Genomic DNA, 13428 nt, shown 5'->3' on the forward strand with positions numbered 1-13428 from the left:
TAAGTCCATATTCTTGGTTTGGGGGTTGAAACAAACAAAAAAGTCACCCAAGTGACACATTGTTAATAGCTATAATATTTTCTACTGAAGACTATACTAATTGATGCTTTTCTTATAAACTGTGTACACATGAAACCAGCTGAAGAGTGCAGTTCCCTGTGGGAATGTGAATTCCCTAGTTGGGTGTCAATGGCATAATCTTAGTAAATATATAAGTGAAGGAGCTATGGGTTAGCACTATGCACTTTAAGAATATTCATGGAGTTAACTGCTCTCTTATAACAGGTCATTCTTCAGAACTAGCATTGGCTTCTGTTTTTTATGAATTTCTTAATTATTTGTTTCTATTCAGAAGCAAATGTTGTTGTAATGTCCTTAGGCAGAATTTCAAAACTTTTAGTCTTATATGAAACACTATTGTGAATTTTTTGTCATATCCTCAAAATATCTGCATTTTTATTTACTTACTAGAGGCCTGGTGCATGAATTTGTGCACGGGTGGGGTCCCTTGGCCTGGCCTGCAATCAGGGCTGATCGGGACTGCAGGAGGTTGACTGGGTAGGGGGGGCATGGAGGTTGGCTGGCTGGGGGGAGGGACCACGGGAGGTTGGCTGTGGGAGCGCACTGACCTGGTGGTCAGTGTGTGTCATAGCAACTGGTTGACCGGTGGTTTGGTCATTCGGTCATTTGGTTGTTCGGTTGCTTAGGCTTTTTTAATTGACACATTTAAAGAATAAAACTTAGCCTCATTATAAGAAGAAACATCCATGAGATGGATCTGCTAGTTATATTTTCTATATCATAACTCATTAAATAGCCATATTAAAGGCTACTCTCTCCTAAAATTCAATTGTGCCAATAGCAACCCAATACCAGTGTTGGAGATACACAGACTAAGACATGGATTAAAAGCAGGGTAAATGGCTGCTCTCCATCTCTTTTTACCAGTCTTGGCAGCTGGATCTTACCACTGCAATGTTCATTGTGTGTGTATATGTACGTGTGTGTGTGTGTGTGTGTGTGTGTGTGTGTGTGTGTGTCTACTCTGGGGTCTGATGGATAAGGTTGGGGCAGAGAAAAGGCCAAGCTATCATATTTTCACTCAGGTTTGTAAAACGAATAGAAGCAACCAGCTAGTTAGTCCTTAGAAACATACTTACAGACTTTACCATGGACACTCTAAGGCGGACACTCAAAGTTAGTCATCGGAGATAGTCATTGGGGCATACTGGGAGATACTTGGAGAGTGGGCAACTGCGATACAGAGAGCCAGGTGTGGGGAGGTTGAGTTACTCTTCCCATAGAGAACCTCATTGATCACTCTTTTGGTCCAAACCTATGCCACTGAGGGGTTCCTTAACAAAGGGCTGGAAGTAGAGCTTTGTCCTCAGTGTATAGTAAGTTGAAAGATGCCTTGAATGTAACTACTAAATATTGGCCAAAAATATTCTGATAAAAGACTTTTGAGCCTAAAGCCTTGTTTATAAAGCTACTCTTGATGCAACCAGACCCAAGTCACAAATACTTATCACTGTCCTATTGGCAAAACCAAGAGAAATATTTCAATAAAACATCTTTAGAAACATCAAACTATAAGTTTTTTTAACATTGAAAATTATAGTGTTTTATTTCTTTATGAGCATCTGTTCTATGCCTTGGCAAATCCTCATACTCCTTTCTAAGTTTGGATCAGCTTCCAAAATTTTATCCTTTGTGCTTTCAATGGCAGAAAAAAAATCTGAGAGTTCTTTAAATGTGAAGATTTTCATCTGTATCACTTTCTCTGAGATGCATTCATCCTTTACAGAACGACCATTTTCCTCCTGTTTAACTATATGTTCGCCTCCACTAAGTTCCTCTGGCTGCATATCCAGAACTACTTCTTGAATGGAGGCAGTGTCAACTTCTTATGGTCATCCACGTCTCTATAACTCCATTTACCTTCATTCCATTTACATCTCGCGCTACTGTGCAAGCCAGGACTGCCTGTAATTCTTGGAATCTAGGTGCAAATTTCACAGTAGCTTGTAGTTTCACCAGATAGTTTAATGAATTCATGCAGACTTCTGAAACGATGAAACCAGCCTTTACTGACAATAAAATGTTCTTTTTGTCTCCTTAAAATAACCACTTCCTTCAGTGCAGCACTTCGACACTTTGGCCTGAATGCTAGCCAAACTGACTGGCATTTGTTTTTTATTACAGTCCTCAATCTAATGTAGACGTAAATGCTCCATTTCAACCATAAGCGGCTTTCTGTTCTGAGTGCAACTTAAGCTAGAAGATGTTGCAACAACTTTACCTTATTTTTTATATTCATCAGACTTTTAAAATATGGTTTGTACTGTAGCTTCTAGGCCTATGTCTTGTCGTCTTGTCTTTGGTTTGCTATCACCATTTTAAAATCTAACACATCCACTCCCAGTTCAAGTGTTCTCACTTGTTGTTTCTTTACTGCTGTCATCTTTGTTGACCCTCTTCTGATTATCCATGTTTGTAAAATGTCACTTAGGTTTATCACCTATTATATAAATCTTTTGAATTCTTGATCACATAAATCAGATAAATGTGGTTGTTGTTTTTTTTAAGAAAAACACTTTTCAATTTTATTTCTCCCTTCCATGTTTTGAATCATCTTCCCAAGACCCAGGAATCTTTTTCTAACATCTTCAAGAATGTAATTCCTTGAGTCTTTTTGGCTAGAAATTTGGACAAAGCAAACACAAAGGGGAAAAAGAAGCAATCTTGCTTGGAAGTCTTGTGAGCTATTTCCTTCTTAATTCCTGCATTGTTTTAAAGAGTCTTGCAAAAAAAGTGTTTGTTGAATTAAAAGTCAATGTAGTCTCATATTAGACTATTCAAGCTCCTCTGGGGTCATATACCTACACCCAGTCATACCAACAGCTCCTACATTATCTCCACATCACGAACCTACCAAATAAAATAAAAAAAAACCAACAACATGCCTCTCAGTAAACAATTTATTTTGGCCCAATTTGTCTTCAATATTTCTAGGGCACACACATTTCTCTCTCTCCCTCCTATCCCTTTTTCCCCACATATCCTCTGTTCTCTTTCATTTTGCCTCCTTCTGGTTTTCTTTCTTTTTTTTTTGTAGGATTATAAAATTATTCAGTATATAGCCCTGAAGACATTATTGATTCATATATAACTGTAATGCCACTATCACATCTAACAAAATTAACAATAATTCATTTATAGTATCTAATACTTAGTCTATGGCTGATATTCCTGATTGTCTCAAGGGTTCTTTTTACAGGTGGTTTGTTCAAAACAGGACAAACTCCACACATTGAATTGCATAATTATGACTCTTAGATCTCTTTTACTGTTTTACAATCTGCCCCTGTTTTTTCATGCCATTGATTTAGTTGAGGAACCAGGTCATTTTTCTTATTGAATGTTCGACATTCTGGATTTGATGGATTGCTTCCATGGGGTGTTTTTTAAAAATTTGATCTTCTGTCTCTATTATTTCCTACTAGAGGCCCAATGCACGAAATTTGTGCAAGGAGCTCAGCCCCCGCCACCGTGGCTTCTGGTCTAATTAGCATATTAACGCTTTTATTATTTTAAGAAGATTAGGTCTAGAGGCTTGATTAGATTCAGATTCTAAGACCTCATATTGGTTCTGGGTAATTCTGACTTTGTCATATCGTGATGCATATATATGTCTGGTTGTCAGATATTCAGGTTTTAGTTTTTTTCTTTTCCTTTCTTATCATAGTTGCCCTGTCTCTTTGGCAAGATTCAGAATTGTTACATTTATTGTCTTTGCCCAATCAAGTTAAAAACAAAAGTTGAAATTTACATAGACAAAATGACTAGGCAGAATAGCAGTGGTTCTGAGTCTCTTAGACAATTTGTGTTTGAAGAAGCTTCTGGTATAGACAAAGGGATCGACTGTAGAGGGGGAAATGTATAAGATATGAACCCTTAGGGGTTATTGGATGTAAAATTACAAAAAAAACATACTAATTACTATACTTATAAGCTATATTATTAAAAGTCAGCATGAAAACTGCTGAAATTATACTTATTCACTAATTAGCCTATGGATTTCCAATTCCATTTGCTTCTAGCCCTTTTTGTCTTCCTTAGGGAATTTTAGGTGCTATTTTACTGCTTTTTAACACCTCCAGAAACTACTGTATGCTTATAACTGACCATAAATTGTACATGTGGGGAGCACATAAGAGAATATGACTCAGGATCCATGCTGTGTTACTGACTGAGATGAACCATGAGCAGTTTGCACCACAGTTAAAGGTTTTCATAGCAGAAAGTAGTTAGAATTCTGCTGACTACCTCGCATGCTAACCATTTCTTGGTGAAGAAATAGAATCATAAATCATGAGGGTCAATGTGCCCACTGAGAGCCAGTGCAGCACCACGCTCCTCTGGTGCTAGATGTGCTCTGCTATGTCCAGCCCAGGGCCTTGCAGCCAGGGGAGCTTTTAAAGTCACTGATTCCTCCCCAGAACTGGGTCTGGGTCTCTGAGGGTGGAACCCAGGCACTGGTATTTTGAAAAAGCTCCTCAGATCATTCTCATATACAATCAGGACTAAATTATACCATCTGTACCAATTATAGGTCTTACTGTGCAGACAATCTCTCCCACATGAGGAAATTGATGCTTGGAGAGATGGTATGTGCTCAATGTCTTGCTACAAAGCAGCATTTCACACCCAGTCTGTATGGTTTCAAAACTAGGGGCTTCGAAATTTATTTTTGAAAATGACCCCAAGTAGGACATGTAATTTACATCATAACTTAAAGCACATAAAATAATGAAAACCTAGTTTAACAAATAATACTTAATCTTGTTACATATGATGCAGTCTGATATTTTTGTTTTAGTTAATTAAAAAATACTGATAAAAAACCCACTGAAATGAATTCATGACTTGCAGTTTGAAGCACTCTTTTGAACCATGACAGTATAGATTCCATATCTATTCCAAATACATGGCAAGATCTTTTCCTCATCAATGCCTTCTCATTTTGTTTTCTCATCTGGAAAGCCACACCCTCTTTTTCCCCCTCATTTTTTAAAGGTCATCAAGTTGGTTCCTGGCTAAAAAGCATTTCCCAGGCTACCTCAGTCCATAGTGTCTCTTATTTCAATGCGTATAGTTAACACAGAGAGCTCATCACACTTTTTAAAATACTAAATTACATATTTTGATACTCTGTAATTGTCTTATAACTTATACAATTATGTGTCCTTGATTAAACTTAACTTCTTTGAGGACACTGACAAGTTGTATGCTTTTGCTTCTTTACTTTTCAAAATGTCTAGCACATCACACATGCTAAAAACAGCTTTGTGACCCTAGACAAGTTAATCTCTGAGCTTTTACTATTTTTTAATTTCAATTAAATTTATAGGGATAACATTGGTTAATAACATTATATAAGTTTCAGGTGTACAACTTTATAATACAACATCTTTATATTCCATTGTGAGCTCACCACCAAAAGTCTAGTCTCCTTCTGTCACTACATACTTGACTTCCTTTACCCTTTTCATCCCACTCTATTAAGCTTCCTTTCTTCATCCCTAAAATGAAAGGGACTATTCCAGGTTAATTCTAAAGTCTCTTCCATGTTTTGTTTTATTTTTTAACATATATTTTTATTGATTTCAAAGAGGAAGGGAGAAGGAAAGAGAGAGAGATAGAAACATCACTGATGAGAGAGAATCATTGATTGGCTGCCTCCTGTATGCCCCACACTGGGGATCAAGCCCACAACCCAGGCATGCGCCCTGACTGGGAATTGAACCATGACCTCTTGGTTCATAGATCAACACTCAACCACTGAGCCATGCCGGCTGGGCATCTTCCAGGTTTTTAAGTTTATTTTTCTAAAATATATAAGAAATTCTTCCATAAAAGATAGAATAAAAACAATATATAAAACGTTTTTATGAACAACTGTCAGAAAAGTTCTTGTGTGGGAAGAAAAAGGCTCATATGGTTTGGCATTTTTAATACACAAAATATAAACTTGGTGCTATCTCTGAAAAGGTTAAGAACAACTTACTGGAGTTTGAAAATGAAGCTGGGCCCTATGTCACTTGGATATGAAATGTGATTATTCATAGGCTGCATTTGTACTCAAGTTGAATGAATATTTATGCAACAAGAAATTTCCATGGACTCTTATTAAGTCGAATTGATTACATAATAACACAAGGCTTAACAATGAGTGTGGGGTTGGGGGCATGTGAAGGCAGATGTATCATGATTTAGGAAAAAAATATTATTGAATACAATTACATTTTAGATACTATTTGTTTACAAGTGGTTTGTTAAACATTACTGAGGACCTTCCCAGTGGCTTCTGAAATCAAAGGATGTGTTGGCTGGTTCAGTTACTTGAAATCCCATGACCATCATCATTCTTCTTATTCTGAAGCTATCGACAGAGGAACCAGGGAGGTAGTCAGCCCCTTTGGTGGTGGTGTGCATGTGTGTGTTTGGGGAGTCGGGGGCTGTAGGCATAGGCCATCTATGGTCTTTACCTCCTCAACATTCATTTCCTCTTTGTTAACAACACTAATTTTCCCTCCGAGAACCTCCTCTCTCCCACTCAGTCCACGTGGTTTGGGTATGTATTGGGGGGAGAGTAGGCACTAAAGATGTGTCCTCTGACATTTTTCAGACATAGGTAAATAACCCCAACTTGGCTGTGTGTGTTCCAGCCCACAGTTATAATGGTTATAACCATGGTTATAGATGGGCACAGAACCCAAGTGAGTCCAGTGAGACCCATTCCTTGGGATCAATTGCTAAGGAAGTTGTAGGAGGAGGTGAGTCTGGGCCTATAGGTCTAGGTACATGTTAGAGAAAATAAAACCAGTGCAATGAAAGCACAGCCAGATATGGAGAGAAACTGAATCCTAACACTCTTTGAGTACCTGGAGAAAAAAAATTTTTTTAAAATTCCCCCTCCTCAATCCCCCGCCTCAGCTCTTGGAATTTATAAGCAAACTACAGGCCCAGTGCATGAATTCGTGCATGGGTGAGGTCTGGCCCACCTGCCCTGATGGGGGCCCATTGGGCCGGGCTGACAAGGGAAATGGGCCGTGGGTGGTTGGCTGGCCGGCCCTGCCCCTGATTGGGGTGTTAGGGGCCCATCAGGGGCAGGTTGGTGGGGGGGGTGGCGATTGGGCCAGATTAGGCTGGTTGGCTGCTGCAGTGCATGTCATAGCATGTCGTTCTCGTCATTCTGGTTGTTCCGCCATTCCGGTGGCTGGGCTTTTATATATATAGACTAGAGGCCCGGTGCACGGATTCATGCACTGGTGGGGTCCCTCAGCCTGGCCTGCACCCTCTTGCAATCCGGGACCCCTCGGGGGATGTCGGATAGCCAGTTTCAGCCCGATCCCCACAGGCCCAATCCAGACAGGAGGGAGCCCGATCCCCATAGGCCTGATTCAGACAGGAGGGAGCCGGATCCTGTGCTTGGAGCGTCTGTCCCCTGGTGGTCAGTGTGCATCATTGTGACTGGTTGACCAGTCGTTTGGTCGTCTGGTTGCTTAGGCTTTTATATATATAGACTAGTGGCCCGGTGCACAAAATTCGTGCATGGGGCGGAGGGGGGTCCCTCAGCCCATCCTACACCCTCTCCAATCGGGGATCCCTTGAGGGATGTCTGACCGCCAGTTTAGGCCTGATACCTGTGGGATCAGGCCTAAAATGGTGGTCAGACATCCCTCTCACAATCTGAGACCATTGGCTCCTAACTGCTCACCTGCCTGCCTGCTTGATCACCCCTAACTGCCTCTGCCTGCCTGCCTGATTGCCCCTACCCCTCTGCCTGCCTGCCTGATCGCCCCTAACCTCTCTGCCTGCCTGCCTGATTGCCCCTGACTGCCTCTGTCTGCCTGCCTGATCGCCCCTAACTGCTCTCCCCTGCCGGCCTGATCTTGTCCCCAACTGCTTTTGCCTGCCTAATCAACCCTAACTGCCCTCCCTTGCTGGCCTGATCTCCCCTAACAGCCTCTGCCTTGGCCCCCACCACCATGGCTTTGTCCGGAAGGAAGTGGGACATCCGGAAGATGGCTGGTTGACCCGGTCTAATTAGCATATTACCCTTTTAGTAGTATAGATTATATAGGATAGGATTGCTTAATGGGGGGGGGGGAGAGCCTTTTTCATCAGGAGGAGATGCTCTTGGCAAACAAAAATACATAATCCCTATATCTGGACTGATAGCCAGCCATATGCACTATACTGCCAAATTGGTCATTAAAAAATTGAACTGCTTTCTTACACCTTACACCAAACAGCTGTTGCCCTTAAAACCCCTCCTTAGCTCCCACCTTAGGTTCTGCCTTCGCAGTTCACCCAGATTAGGTTCTGATTGGTTGGTTTCTATACCAGTCAGCATCAAAAGCTCCGCCTCCTAGGAAGCCATTGGCTCCTCGCACTTCACCCAGATTTGGTTCTGATTGGTCGGTTTCTAGGCCAGTCAGTGTCTCCGGGCCTATCAATGGGCCTGATAAGAGAGGCAAGGCTGATCAGCAGCCCCAGCAGAGGCCCAAGAGAAAGAGAGAGGCAAGGGCTGATTAACAGCTTCCACAGGGGCTATGGATCAGACCCTGCTTCTCTCTCCAGGCCTCTCTTCGGGCCTGATCCGCAGCCCCCTTAGCAGTCAGTGTTGGGTCCCAGCACCCGCAGCAGTGGGCAGTCAGTGCTGGGTCACCACGGCAACCCAGCACTGCCTTCCGGTTGGTTGAGCCTTTGGTCGTTTTGGATGTTATGGACTCTGGGTTTTTATATATTAGGATGAGCCAATACATTTCAATCTCCTGCACTGTAGGCTTTCTTGTCAGTTTGAGTTGGGTGCCTATAATATCAACTATCCTGACTATAAAGATTATCATAGAACCAGTGTATCTTCAGTCTTGCTCACTGCTAACTTTCTCCCTCTTCTTAACATTTGGTCCAGGCAGGACCACACCTCCTGGTTTTTTAGCGCCCAAGGCTTATTATCTCTCCATCTTATAACAGAAATCACTACAACCTTTTGCATGTTGTCTCCCTGCCCTCTCCCTCCACAAGTCCACATGTGCTTATTTCACAAGTGTAGGTGTCAGGAGAGGAAGATCTGACGTCCAGTCTCAGGGTACTGATGCAAGTGTCTGTGCAAATTAGAAAATAACCCTCCCTCTGAGCCTCATCCCCATGCCTTTGGAGCCCAGGCTGGATGTCCAACTCAATTGTCTGCCTACCTCCTCCTCCCCAGAGGACACTGCAGGATACAAATGGCACAACACTATGCTGAGGCCCTACAGTACTGAGAAGCAAGAGTGGGTGGGAGCCATGAGGTAGACAAGCAGGCTCTCTGCTGCTAACACCCACTTGACTGTGGTCTATTCCTGGGCCCATGCTTGCTGTTCATGCTGTGTCTCCTGGCATCCCCACAGTGGGCATACCCCACTGTAGTCTCAGCAGTCATCACACATGTTGATGATAGCTGGAAAAACAACATCTCTCGTCACTTGAAAGCAGCATTTCCCTGTGTCATTTACATCTTAAGATGGTATGGTTTCTGGAGGGCCTTCCTGAGTTCAGTTTATAGATCTTTGCGTCCAAACTTTGTTGATGTAAGTCAGTGGTTCAAGAAATCCAGATGGAGGCCACCTGGCCATTGGCCATTGGAAGAGAACAGGGCACAAGGTAAAGCAGGCATTTGGCAAGGCTCCCATGCCACACACCAGTGACACCTTCAGGGGCCAACCTAGGGACGCCAGCTGGTCTTTCGTCATTCAGTCTCCTGCGCTCCTGGGGGAGACCCTCACCACTGTACTGGGAATAGAGGGCCAATAAGCAGGAAACCAGAAAGGAAACGCAGTTCTACTGGCTTTGGGGGCGCGGGCCAGGGCAGCGTTGCGGGGTAGGTGTAGGTGTGTGTGTGTGGGGAGGGATGTAGAAGAAGAGACCCTAAAGAGGAGAGAACAGTTAGGAGAATGGGCGAGGTTTCTAGGACCTTTGGTGGGGAGCTCAAGCCATGGGCAAAGGTGGCCCCCCCGTGCCGGGTCCGAGCACTTACCCTACCTTTGTCCTGGCTAAGGGGCCACCAGACCTGGCGGGGAGTGGGGAAGCGGCTGGGAAAGGGCAAACGCAGAGGGCCCGAGGCTGGCCTCCGGAATTTCTGCGTCTGCTCCCCACGCTCTTAACTTGCCTCCCCCGCCCTTTTCTCTCCACCCCCTCACCTACGGGCTAAAACGCGCGGGCGCCTTTAAGAGCGAGCTTTGGTTACCCCGGGGGCGGGAACCCCGGCAGATCGCGAGGCGGCGGCTCCCAGCCGACGCTCCCCACTTTCTGCTCCAGCTCCGGCCACCGCCGCCTGCCAGCCACTACCTCCTCCTCCTCCACCTCCTCCTCCTCCTCCTCCTCCTCCTCCTCCTCCCCCCCCTCCCCTGCCCGGAGCGAGGCTCTCCGCGGCGGGGGAGAGAAGTGCTATGTCAGGAAAGTTCCGGGAGGCGCTGGAGGGGGCCGCGCTCCCCGCGCGCCGTGGGCGCCCGCGCGCGCAGCCCTTTGTACGAGGTGAGGCTCGGGTCCTCGGACCCGGGACCGGAGCGGCGGGCGGGAGCCCTGGATGCACCGCGTTGGGGCGGGTGTGCGGTCGGGCGGAGTGTGTGGCGATGAAGGAGGCTGCTTAGACCGAAGTTGTGCGGAAGAAGCTGGGTTTTTTGGGGAGATGTTTGCGGCTGGACTGGATTGCAGCTGCCAGCGCCGCACGGCGGGGCCCGGCGGGGACTCGGTTTCCCCGGGCGCCCCCGGCCCGGCCCGGCCTCCCGACGCCCCCGGCCCCGTCCCCTGCCGCCCGAGCAGCCAGGCCTTCCAGGAAAGGGGGGGGTGCGGGGAGGCTCCCAGAGCCCGATCGCCCCCGCAGGGCTCGCTCCCCGGAGGCGGCTAAGCGCCGGGAGTGAAGGAGGGGTGGAACCCTGGTGAACTTTTACGCTGCGGTCGCCTCGCTCTCTGGGGGTGCCAGTGCCCCGGTTTGCCCGAGTCGGGAGGCTCCTGGCGAGCTCCGGCAGTTCCGAGCTTGCCTCTTGCCTGTGGGTGAGCTTGGGCGCTGTGTGTCTTTTCTGTCTTGGTCGGTTTTCTGCGTCGCCCTGATTTTCTCGTCCTCCCTCCTCCGCCCCTTTTGCTTTTGGAATATATATATATTTTTAAAGGAAAAACATCCTGTAGGCTCAGGGTGCTTAAAAAGAAAGAAAGAAAGAAAACACCCAACAATATATCTTTATGAAATTTACCCCCCCTCCAGGGCTGACCCACATTTTCAAAGTGATTGTTTAGTCCCTGATTGAGTAGTTAGACTTGGTCTCCACACTTAGAAATTCAGGTAGCCCTGCAGAAGATAGGCGGTTTCTGTTTTTTAACCAGTGAGGTAAGATGAGTTTTTAACCATATCTTTTTGAAAGAGATTTTCTCTTTACTTGTTGATTTTCATGGTCTTAGATTAAAAGGCTCCAACTAATTTCAGGAGTACTATTTCTAAGAATCACATAAAACCTGATGTTTCTTGTATAATCTGACATCGCTTCTGACAGTTTTACCCTTCCTTGGATGAGGTATATAATACATGTAATTAGTTGGTGAAATCTAATATATAAGTGCATTTATTATTCAAATGGGTAAGTTGTGTGTGTTTTTAAATTTTTATTCGTGTGTCCTGTGGGTGAATGGAGCCCGTTTCCTCACAGATGTCTATTCCTGGTTCTGTCTTCTTCACTTATATTGTGCATGTCTGATGTCGGGTATAAATCAAAGGTTCTGATGAAAAGTCCCTGCATTTTGTGAAGTGTTTGTTGTATAGCCCAAATTTTAGTGACAGTTGATTACATCATCCAGATTATTTTGAAATATAAGAATAGAATGTGGGGACTTGTTTAAAGAAAAGAGTATCATGAAATATTTAATCAAGTACTTAATCAAGATGAGTATCTATGCTTTACATATAATTTTGTGTGTGGATGCATACTACCAAAATAGACAGGGAATATTGTAGGTAACATCTTGTTTGCAGTGGAGAAGTTTTGAAAGATAATTATTCCAGAATAACCATTAATATTATAGCATTTTATTGGGGATATAGGTTTTCATTTTGGAGCACAGTTTTGACACTCTGCTGTCAAATATACCAGAGCTGAAACTTTATGAAAATAACTCACAATCTCAAGCATTTGCTGAAAAATTTCAGCAAACTGAACATTCTTATTAAAAAAAAATTGCTTTGGAAAATCACATACTTAAAACCCCAGCTGCAGTTATCATTTACTTTAAGTTTGCTGGACTCCAGGCAAGTAAATATTGTACTTAATAAGAATTTGGGTTTCTAAGATAGATGTGATTTAGTTCCCAGAATTTATTGATTGATATGAGTGCCTTGATATTTTGTATGTGATTTATTTGATTTGAGATGATTGCTTTGTGAATGATTCTTTTTGAAACTAAATGTATATATATCACAATATGTATCCTAAAATCTCTTATCTATCTATATCTGTCTAATATATATAATAGAGAAATAATATATTATATTTATTGTGGATAATATATATATAAAATATATAACAACATCTATAATATATACTACTAGAAGCCCAATGCACAAAGATACATGCTAGAATGGGCCTTCCTTTCCCTGGCTGCCAGCACCGCCTTTCTGCTCCGGCCCCCTGGAGCCGCCTCTTTCTGCTCTGGCCCCGCCTTCCCACGCTGCCCAGAGGCCCTGAGAGACCGCCCCACCATACCCCGTCGCTCGGCACCTGTGTATGAACATTAACCGCCATCTTTGTTGGGTCAATTTGCATATCACTCCTGATTGGCTGGTGGGCGTAGTGGAGGTACGGTCAATATACGTGTTTGTCTATTATTAGGTAAGATACTAGATGTAAAATATATAACAACATCTATAATAATAAAAGTGTAATATGTAAATCGACTGAATGACCAAAGAGTGAATGACTGTTCGGATGACCTTCTGGACGAAGCCAGGGCTGCAAGGGCCAAGGTGGCCACTGCGGCCATGAGGCAGGGGGCGAGGCTGCCAGGGCTGTGAAGCGGCCGGGGCTGCGAAGGCCTACCCTTGCATGAATTTCATGCATCGGGCCTCTAGTCTATAATAATCTATAATAATAAAAAGTGTAATATGTTGATTAGACCAGATAGCCGAATGACCTTCTGGACAACCTTCCGGACGAAGCCAGGGCTGCGAGGGCTGAGGCTGCAAAGGGCCGAGGCAGCCACTGCGGCTGCGAGCCCCTTGCATGAATTTTCTGCTTTAGGCCTCTAGTCTATACTAATAAAAGGGTGATATGCTAATTAGACTGGGAGGCCTTCCAGGAGACCTTCCAGACAAAGCCATGGTGGCAGGGCCGA

The 13428-nt window shown here is 44.2% G+C and overlaps 1 protein-coding gene across 3 annotated transcripts in view; it reads left to right on the plus strand.

Annotated features, from left to right (window-relative positions):
• The first annotated feature begins 10438 nt into the window (after window positions 1-10438).
• Window positions 10439-13428, plus strand: part of GPR63 (G protein-coupled receptor 63) — a 40483-nt gene continuing 37493 nt past the window's right edge. For 2 of the 3 annotated variants that reach the window (XR_013814018.1, XM_079781176.1), the window contains exon 1: window positions 10439-10584. The gene's annotated coding sequence lies outside the window, so the exon portion shown is untranslated. Of the gene's footprint in view, window positions 10585-11029; window positions 11104-13428 lie in introns of those variants that run through there. The other variant, XM_079781177.1, reaches the window with a different exon arrangement.

Source organism: Cnephaeus nilssonii, assembly GCF_951640355.1.
Source record: "Cnephaeus nilssonii genome assembly, chromosome: 9".
NCBI classification, from domain to species: Eukaryota; Metazoa; Chordata; class Mammalia; order Chiroptera; family Vespertilionidae; genus Cnephaeus; species Cnephaeus nilssonii.